This window comes from Emys orbicularis, chromosome 13 (genome assembly GCF_028017835.1).
Source record: "Emys orbicularis isolate rEmyOrb1 chromosome 13, rEmyOrb1.hap1, whole genome shotgun sequence".
Classification (NCBI taxonomy): domain Eukaryota; kingdom Metazoa; phylum Chordata; order Testudines; family Emydidae; genus Emys; species Emys orbicularis.
In genome coordinates this window covers 14043712-14053900 of record NC_088695.1, presented here as the reverse complement: position 1 = coordinate 14053900, position 10189 = coordinate 14043712, and the positions used below count along the sequence as shown (strand labels likewise).

Here is a 10189-nt window from a genome sequence, read left to right as displayed (position 1 = left end):
CTGGCGGAGCGCGGCCAGACCCCCACCCCCCTTCGCCGACCAGATAAAAACGGGAGGTGTGGGGGGGCCTTGTTTGCCCACCCCTGATCAAGATAGTTGCTGCATTGGAGATTTGGGGATTCTTTCACAAGAGGAGTCATTAAAAACTTCATAGAGTGCTTCAGTCTCTTTATGTGTTTATTCTAGCCATGCAAATATTAGAGGCTTTGAAAATTCCTTCCTGTGCTGAGATGGCACAAGGAGGCTATTTGAGACAGAGAGGAAGAACTGGACATTTGACTCATCTCCAAAGCAGATGAAATCCCATGACCGCTGGATTTTGGTTCTGGCACTGAGATGGAAGAGCTAAGCCAGGAGTTAGAGCAGGAGAAAAATATTCAGGGCTTCTTGGTTCCATGTCAATTCTAGGTGGGGAGCAAACACAATGATTAAAGCAGGGGAGAATTGTATTTGTGGATCCCTCATGCGCCCCTTTGACATATATTGTCCAAGAACTCTACTCAAGGACTTATAACTTTTCGGTGAGATATGATTAAAAGATCAACGTTCGTTTGCTTTAGGAGTCAGCAGCCAATATACAATCAGAGACCTGAAAGTTCAACACTGACACTCAGCAGGCACCTGGGGACATAATGTGTCAACGAGGTATAAACATCTCATTTAGAACATCCTTCTTTCTCATTTTATCAGGCACTTCAGCAACAACAGGGATGGGATCTTTTTTAGTGCTTAGAATAGAATAGAATAGAATAGAGATCTAATCTGTTGGGTTCTGACTGGCCAAGTCATTATGGGTAGAGTTGGGTGAATAATGGACTTTTTTGGTTCACTGGCTATTTAAAAAAAATTGAAACTAATGTTTAGTTTCAGGTCAAATTGAAAATAACATTTTTAAAAACAATTTTTGGTGATTGAAAAGTCAAAGAAGTTTTGACCTCGAAATGAGCCAATACATTGGTAATGTCAAGGCAAAGTGTTTCATTCTGTATCATCCTGAAAAATTGTGTTTAGACTTTCAGGCAGTTTGCAAAAAGCCAAGTAAAGATTCCCAAAGCCACAGAAGGCGAACTCCATGATGGTAGTGGTAGGGTGCTCCCTCATGAGCCTTACCCAGTGGTCAGGGCATTCACCAAAGATGCTTAAGAAACCTGGATTCATTCCCCGCAGCTGCCATCTGATGAGGATAAAGAAATTGAATGTTGGTCTCCCCCGTTACAGGAAAACATCCCTGACATTGGACTATGGGTTAGTCTGGGTTGAGTTCTTCTCAGTCTATCCTCTTGAAGATGTTCAACTTTTAAATAAATAATTAAACAGTCAATGGAGAAGGACCTTGAGCTTGAGTCTCCAACATCTCAGGTAGCCCCCTGGCCGACATGCAGTAGAGCAATACTCAGTATCACCCACGCCGAAGACTATACATTGCAATTCATAATGGCAATTCACAGTCTTTCATGGTGACACTGGATAGTCATTGGACAAGGGAAAGAGAGTGAGGCAACTTTATAGCTCTCTGCCCATCTTAAACACTGGGCATCCTCTGACCTTTCAACCTCTGCCCTCAGTGACCCCTTTACAACCACGTGCCTTTCAGACTCTTCCTTCAGTGACCCCTGTGCAGTCATGTACCCTTCATATCCTGCCCTCGCTGACCCCAGTGCAGCCCCTCCCCTTCACTCTCTGTCCCCACTCACCTCTGTTGAATACCATTCCTTTTATTTTTATATTCCTGTTGACTTCATTCATTATATATAGGTGTAACTGATCTGAACTTCATTGAGAATATTATCTTTTTTTAAAAATATTACTGTCAGAACTAGCTTTTCACTCTTCTGTCAAAGTAGTGTTGGTTCAGGAGATCTTACAGGACTATAGACAGTTGTAGTTTATTTTTGGATGTGAAAATCCAATTCTGATACACAGGGAGTATAGATCTGTTCAGGAAGACGTACCCATTTTTATCGAAATATTTGTCAGTGTAGAAGAGCCTCATTAGTACTTAAATTTTGGAAATATAGAACTCATTGGGAAAGAAAAAAGAATCACAATATTTTTGAATATTTACAAAAATATTTCTATTTTCAAATTTTTGAAAGGAACTTTTTTTTCTCTTGTAGTAAAATTTCATAAACGTTTTTTTCTTTTCATCTATTTTTTTTCTTAGGGAGAAAAAAGGAGTAAGTCTGAAAAAAATACTAAATCTATTTAGGAAAGTTTCTTGTTCTTTTATTTTTCTTGAAATGTAAGATCTGGAAACTGTGCTAAGGGATTTTTTAGAAGATGTTATTTATCTATTATCAATAAAAAAGCCAGTTTAGAAAAAAATCTTTGCAACCTCTATTTATAATTGTATATTATATCCTCATTAGTTGAAATTATTCTTAGAATAATTTTGACTAGTGATACTTGGTGCCAAAGCCCCAACTGATAGAAGCCATGTAGTAAGAGGCAACCACTTCTGCCAGCTAGGGAACTGGCCCATTTACCCTCAGGGAGACTGATTGGGTTTTTTTCACTTATATGGAGGTGTCACCCTGGCTCTTAACCATAAGTGCCTGCCTCAGTCAAAAACATAGCGGACACCCCACACTGGTGGTATGCTCTATTATTAGATTTCACCAAGCCAGTAACAAATGTGAACTCCTGACTATGAAGTTTAAGACATAAATCCAAATGAAATGAGCCAGACAAGGTGGGTGAGTAATATCTGTTATTGGACCACTTTCTGTTGGTAAAAGAGACAAGCTTTTGAGCCCCATAGAGTTTCTTTCTTTCATCAACAGAAGTTGGTCCAATAAAAGATATTACCTCACCCACCTTGTCTCTCTCATATCCTGGGACCAACATAGCTACAACACTGCAAACACCCAAAACAAAGAAAAAGTTTCATTTTAGTTTGAAATTTTCTCATGCAACATCCCAAATTTTCATCAAAAAAAACATTTTCCCATCAAACGTTTTGATTCCAGCAAAACCTCTTTTTTGACAATGACATTTCTTTTGACAGAAGAAAAAGTTGAGGGGAGATGGATTTCATTTCTGCCCTCCTGTGGACGTCCTCTGTGACCATGGGTAACTCATCCCCCACACCCCGCATTCTGGGATTTTCAAGAGAGAGGAAGATAGGTGCCCAATTCCCATAGAACTTCACTGGGAGTTTGAAGTCTGAGCCCCCCCGGATCCTTTGAATAGCCCAGCCTCCCTGATTCGGTTCCGTGTCTCTGAAATAGGGTAACATAGTTTCCCTACTTTGCAGGAGTGTGGTGAGATTAAATGCTTTAAGGATCGTGAGGTGCTCAGGTACAATAGTGACAGGTGTGGTATCAGCACTTATGCAGAGAGCTTGGAGGAAAGGCAATGCAGATGCCCCCCATGGCCTCATTGAGACCACCTCAGAGATTCCCTAGACTTGTGGAGTGCTTAAGTTGCAGAAGTTCTAGCAGGATGTCTGTGAGCATTGAACTCGTCATCTAAAAGGTAGTTGCACTAATGGAACAGAGGCCTTAGCTTAAAGGCCTGGAGCAGCCCCATAAATAGCTATCTGAGGTACAGCCAATAGAAGGGAACAAAGAGACACATTAGGTTTTGCTACACGTCGATCTGTGTGACGGAAGCTGATTTTAAAGAGTTACGGATCTTAGGGCTAGATTCACAATGGACTTTGGCTTTTAGACACTTAAAAATCACTCAGCATAGATGAAGATGCTGGGTATGAAGTGTAAACATACCATGGAAATCTGGGCTCCTCATTTGGACAGAGCCTTGCATGTGTGAATGTGTGTGTGTCCTCCTGTGATGTGTGTCCTGATCTTCACTAAGATGATGGTGTAGGAAATAAGCAGAACAATTAATACTATTATGAGCAGCACTCCACCATTGAAGACCATCTGCAGTTCTACCATGTGGGTGTCAGTGCAGGCCAGTTTGATGACCTGTGGGACATCACAGTAGAAATTGTCCAGGACATTTGGACCACAGAACGGTAGCTGGAGGAGCAGTCCAAGCTGAACAGTAGAGTGAGCCAATCCACCCAGCCATGCCAGCGAAACTAGCCCCATGCACACATCCTGGTTCATGATACTCAAGTACCGCAGTGGTTTGTAGATGGCCACATACCAAGCGATCGCCATTCCCACAAAACAAATTAAGTGGTAGAAGAACATCTGGAGGATGCACTCACTGAACAAGATGCTTTTACACTGGGAAAGGAGACCTGCATATTTGGAGCATTTCCTGATGATTCAGTGACATCCAGGAAAGCCAAGTTCAGGATGTACATGGGGGTATGGAGCCTGTGGTTGGTGATCACGGTGGTGATGATGATGAAGTTTCCCAGCCAGGTGTTCACGTAAACTATGAGGAAAACCACAAAGAGGAAGTGCTGCAACTCAGGATTCTGGTTGAGACCCAAGAGGACAAATTCTGTCACTGGGGTGGTGAGGTTCTGCTCTTCCATTTTGTGTTCTTAAAATCTACCAAGAAAAAAAACAGAAATGTACTGATATTAAATCAGTGTTAACTCCATCTTCACAAAGACATTGGATTTGGACATTTCTTTAGTTTTCTAAATTCAGCACTGTGTTCTCAGTTCTGCCACAGGAAACCCTGCTTCAGCTGACCCTTGGAACTCCACCAGTGGGGTGCTTGTGAGAGAAGAGGAGTGGTCTGCTCACCAAAAGAGGCACTTGTTAGTCACAGTCTGCATTCATCTACATGCAGCCCGGATGGTGCAGTCTTCAAAAGGTCCATAGAGTCCTCTTGGGGCCTAGAGATTCTGGGATGGGAAGGATGTGGGTTGCAGGGGTACATATATCCAGAGATTCTCTGAGTCCAGGGGTTCTCAACAAGGGGCTGCTAGGAAGTCACGATGAGTAAACCTACCTACCAACATTGCTGAATGGGAGGGAGGTCCCTGTTAGATCCTTGCTAGAAGGGAGGGGAATTGGAATGGAAAAGCTTGAGAACCATTGATTTCATGGATTTGAATTCTTGGACTCGCTATCAGAGATGTGTAGCACCTGTAACCCCCATGAACACAGTGAGGAACATTGTCCCTCTGTAGTGGTTTATCCATGATTTCAATGGGTGTTAAGCCCCTAGGTTCTTTAGAAAATCCCATTAAGGGCTGGTCTACACTGGGTGGGGGGATAGATCCAAGATACGCAACTTCAGCTACGCGAATAGCGTAGCTGAAGTTGAAGTATCTTGGATCGAATTACCTGGGGTCCACACGGAGCGGGATCGACGGCCGCAGCTCCCCCATCGACTGCGCTACCGCCGCTCGCTCTGGTGGAATTCCGGAGTCGACGGTGAGCGCGTTCGGGGATTGATATATCGCATCTTAATGAGACGTGATATATCGATCCCGGATAAATCGATTACTACCCGCCGATACGGCGGGTAGTGAAGACATACCCTAAGTGTCTAAATACCCTTTAAAATGATGCTATTAGACTCATAAGGGCTTAGGTCACTTTTGAAAATGAGACTTAAGCTCCTAAATCACTTAGAAAGTTTGAGAAGTTTTCCCAATGGCAGTAAATGGAGGAGACTGGCTGTGTGTGTGTGTGTGCATGTGTGCGCATGCGTGTATGCTTACACTTGTTTACATGAGAGAGAGAGACAATGTACAGCCAAACAATCTATAGCCAGGTCTACACTCGAAAAAGCTTTGCTAATATAGCTATAGCAGCAAACTCTCCTAGTGTGAATGTCCTAGTGCTTTTGCTGGTATAACTTACACCAGCCCATTCGAGTTCACATAACATCCCAACATAAGCTACTGCAATTGTGCATATGGCAATATGATAGTAGGAAAACATTTGGGGCTGGATTAAGGTTTGAGCACTATAGGCCAGTGTGCAGGGCCCTAGCTGCAGGAGTCATGACATTACAGCAGAATCTCAGCTTTCATTTTTTAAATAAAACTAATTTTCCAGTCCTTGTGGTTGGGAAGCATTTTGTGAATCATTTCAGGTTCTATCAATCAGTATTTCTGGACAAAATTGTTTCGTCAGAAACTTTGCATCCAGCTCTACTTATGAGCTAGAGTGAGCTAGAGTGAGCTCCTTCCCTGTATCATTTAAAGAATTGAGTGAATACAGCAAAATCATCCCTGTGTGAATAGCAATGTTACTTTTTCTATTAATTTGATTCATCCAAGTCCATGGCCCCTGTGTGAATATTCCATCAACAAAGATAGAAAAGATAATGGGATGAAATGAATAAGCAATTGGGATGAAATTTTCAATGGAGCCTAAGGGAATTAGGTGCTGAACTCCCATTGCCAGTCAATAGTAGTTGGGTGCCCAAATACTTTAGGCCCATTTGAAGTTCCCCGTTCCTCAGGGTGTGCTGGCCCTTTAAGGGGAGATGGGCTCATCCACACCTGTGCCTTGTCATCTCTTCCCAGGTGATGGGCTTGGGCTTGGGGCTGAGCTAGGTCAGTGACCAGGCATGGGAGGGAGCCTGATCTATCACAGTGAGGGGGACCAATGGGTTGGAAAGACCTAGGGGAGGTCTCTGTGGAGAGGCCCAGGGACTGGGGTGGGCCTGGGAGAGTGCCATTGCTCAGAGATCTAAGAGCACAGAGAACTGGGCCTGACGCCCTGATCCAAGAGTAAAGGCTAGAAGAATTTCAGGGATCAGGAGACTCCCGCAGGGGATCCAAAAGGGACCCAGGGTCAGGGATGACTTGGGAAGAAGCTCATCACAGTAGCCAGAGGGGATTAGGATCCCCGGAGGGGCATAATGGCCTGGTGAGCCTGGGGAATGGAGCCCAGAGATTCCGGCTTTTAACTGTTATTCTCTGTTAATAAACCAAACCCCAGAGGGGAGTGTAATTCCAACGCACCAATTGCAGTGGGACGTTTAACTGGGGAAGGAGAGGAATTGAGGAAGTGTCTGGGTGTGACAGCAGTTCAAGTAAGACCCTGTTATGTGCAGCCTTTGGCTCTAACCCTGACTTTGCCCCTAATCCAACAAAGAACTTAAGCATGAGTTTGACTTTAAGTTTTCAATGGGACTACTCACCTGGTTAAAGTTAAGCACATGCTGAAGTGGTTTCCTGAATCAGGGCCCTGGTACAGAATATTCAAGGGAGGAAGGGAGAGGCTTGAGTCATACTCATGTGTGTTCAGGTTGGATCCCTGGTGGTGTGAATTATCAGAGCAGTATAGACTTTAGTGGAGCTATGACAATCCACACCAGCTGAGGTTTGGCCCCTTCACTTTAAACTTTCTAACACGTCAATGTATCCAATCAGAGAAAAGAAACAGAGTGTGTTACAAAAAATGTATCCAGTCGGAAGAGCTCAAAGTTCAAACACCGAGTGTTTATGATGAGCTGATTGTAAAGGAGTTGTGGAAGAAGAAATATTCATAGACATGCTTTGGTGAATAATGTTTCATAATGAATACTTATAAGAAAATCATGAGCTGGACATAGACAGCCTTGAACAGGAAAAAGGTCACAATAGTTGCATACATTCTTTATCTATCTCTGTATCTCTCACCATTTCTATCTATCTATCTATCTTCAGCATCATCATCTTAACCTTCTATCTAGCTCTCTGTCTATCAACATATTAACAATCAATCAGAAATGTATCATTATGGCAAAATGAGCTTATGTATTCAGAGAAGGATTGGTCCTATCTGTCTGTCTGTTTAATCACATAATCTCCTTTTATCTGTCATATATGTACTGTACACAGCCATGCACAGAGAGGGAATAATAAGAGTAATCAGCCAAATTCTGAGATCCTTTTTCAGCTGGGATGTGACCAGATTTACACTGGATGGTGTATGGAATGCCAGGTCAGTGCCCATAAAGGCACTTTTACACCAAGGTTAGACCAGAATGACCCCAGATCATCAAATCTTAGAACTGTAAGGCTAGAAGGGACACCAAGAAGTCATCAAGTCCAGCCCCCTGTGCCGAGGCAAGCCTAAATAAATCTAGACCAGCCCTGATGGGTGCTTATGCAACAAGTTCTTAAAAGCCTCCCGTGGTGGGGTTTCCACAATCTCCTTTGGCAGCTTATTCCCAATCTTAACTACCCTCGTGAATTTAGTTCAGACTCTTTCAGAAAGAACATCATCAGAGTTAAACCAGAGCTGTCAATGGAGCTAATCCACATTTGCACAGGTCTATCAGAGATGGAAATCTCATCCTTACATCTCTGTTGCACTCACTTTCTCCAGGCTGCCTTTAGCCACATTTGGATCTTTGGATGTATTGACCATTGGCCAAATCCTGACCCCTTTGAAGTGTGTGGCTAAATCCCAGGGATTTAAATGGGATCCAAATTTGGCCTCAGTTATCCAGAATCAGATTTTCTTTAGAAAACAGTGGAAGAAGTTTCTCTTCACAAAAGCATTGTCACCATAGCAAAAACGGCACATATTTTATTTATTTATTGAGATTTTTTCCTTCAAGTAATATAAAAAAAAATAAAAAATAATTAAAGTGACATTTACTCTGATTTCATTTGATGTTTTTGCACTTAAAAAAGTGAGACAAAGTGAAGGGAGCAAAAGAAACTTTCTTGAACTTCTTAATGTTTTCCCAATTCTTTTCAATGGAAAACAAATAAGTGAAAAATATTTTTTCCTCACTTTCGGCAATTATTCCAGTGGGGAAAAGGGGGTAAAGGTAAAAAACTGAAAGTAGGAATTTCTCCACTGTTTTAACATATTTTTGAAAAATTGTCTGAATTTTCCCAATAGTTTATTTTTGTTTTGAAACTTTTTCCGAAAACTAAAAAAAATAATCATCCTAAATGACATTTTTCATCATCTTTTTCATTTTTGATGAACTCCCATATTTCAACAAAAATATATTCCATTAAAAATAAATCAGTTTATAGAAGAGAAAGTTTATTTTTGCTGGATGGGCTTTAAAAAGCCGGCTGAGGTTTTTCAGAGCTGCCAAGTGGCTTTAGACACCCAATTCCCACTGGTTTAATTGAAATGACCCCAATTCCCACCAGCAGAAGATTGGACCGTAAAAATTGTGAACTGCCCTAGAGCTTGGCTAAGGCAGAGCTCAGGGTGCCCAGTGCTGCCTTGTGACCCTCTGCAATGTGGAAAGTGATTAAATGGAAACCTCTGAAATCTCAATTCCCACCAGCTGAGGTGCCAACCGAGTGAGTTAGTTAGGTTCTGATACAAGCTCACTGCTTAGCAGCCAAGTTTTCTAGGTGCTCTAAAATCCACGTACTGAATCACATTGTCTTGAAAATTGCTGTGTCTCTTTGATGTCTGAGGTAGTGTAAGAGGGGCAAATCTGGAGTCACCTGGTCTAGGAGTTCCTGAGACATAACACCCCAAAATAGAGGACTTGAGAGTGAAACACTGCAGTTCTCCATGGCTTGGCTCCTGTTTTGGTTTCAGACGGGCGTTGATCCTGTATCTCTCTCTTCTTCCTCCAAGGATGCCGGTTGTACAAGGGAAATTGGTACCCCCAGGCTGGCCTGAAGTGATGTCTGTAAGACACAAACGATGATTCCCCTGGGAGACGACTCTATAGTATTTGCCCAGCCTGGCACCCCCAGCTGGGCTGTGCCTCTCAGCTAGGCACAGAGCAGGGGCTGGGGTGTTGGTGGGAGAGGGGCAGGGAGATGCTTGCTTTCCATAGCTTTCCTCAGGACAGGACGGCAGAAGTGCTCTGGAGGGAGACAGCGAGGCAGGCACCAGGTGACAAGAAGGCAATTCCTACAGCGAATGGGCTGAGGATTTCAAGCTCATATCTCAGATTGATTTCCTTCAGTAGGAACGTACATACCAGGCTGGCTCATCAGCCCCTCTAGCCACTCCTTGCTGACCCGGTCACACCTCTGGGTCCATCAAGCCTGCTGTCTCCCCCCCTTTCCCTTCCACCCCAGATCAGACCTCTGGGCCCATCCAGCCCACTAAACCTGGCTAATCTGGTAACCCCCAGATATCTGCTGCATCAGAACAGACCCATGGTCTGGATACTGCAGCCACCTATCGGGCCTGTGTTAGACAATGCATCCCTGGAGCACCATTTCACACTGGCTGCCATGGAGGCTCAGGTGGGGCTGCGAGTCAGGACTGAGGCAGAGCTGTTGGTGTGGGGAGCCCAGGGCTCATGGCCTGTGTTATCCCATCCTCAAGCTCCCTCCCGACAGCTTTCCCACTGTCCCAGAATCATTGCAGAGGAGTGA

At 43.5% G+C, this 10189-nt stretch overlaps 1 pseudogene; it reads right to left on the bottom strand.

Moving 5' to 3' along the window:
• Positions 1–3746: 3746 nt before the first annotated feature.
• LOC135887470 (olfactory receptor 4D1-like) lies at positions 3747–4456 on the bottom strand (annotated as a pseudogene).
• Positions 4457–10189: the final 5733 nt, after the last annotated feature.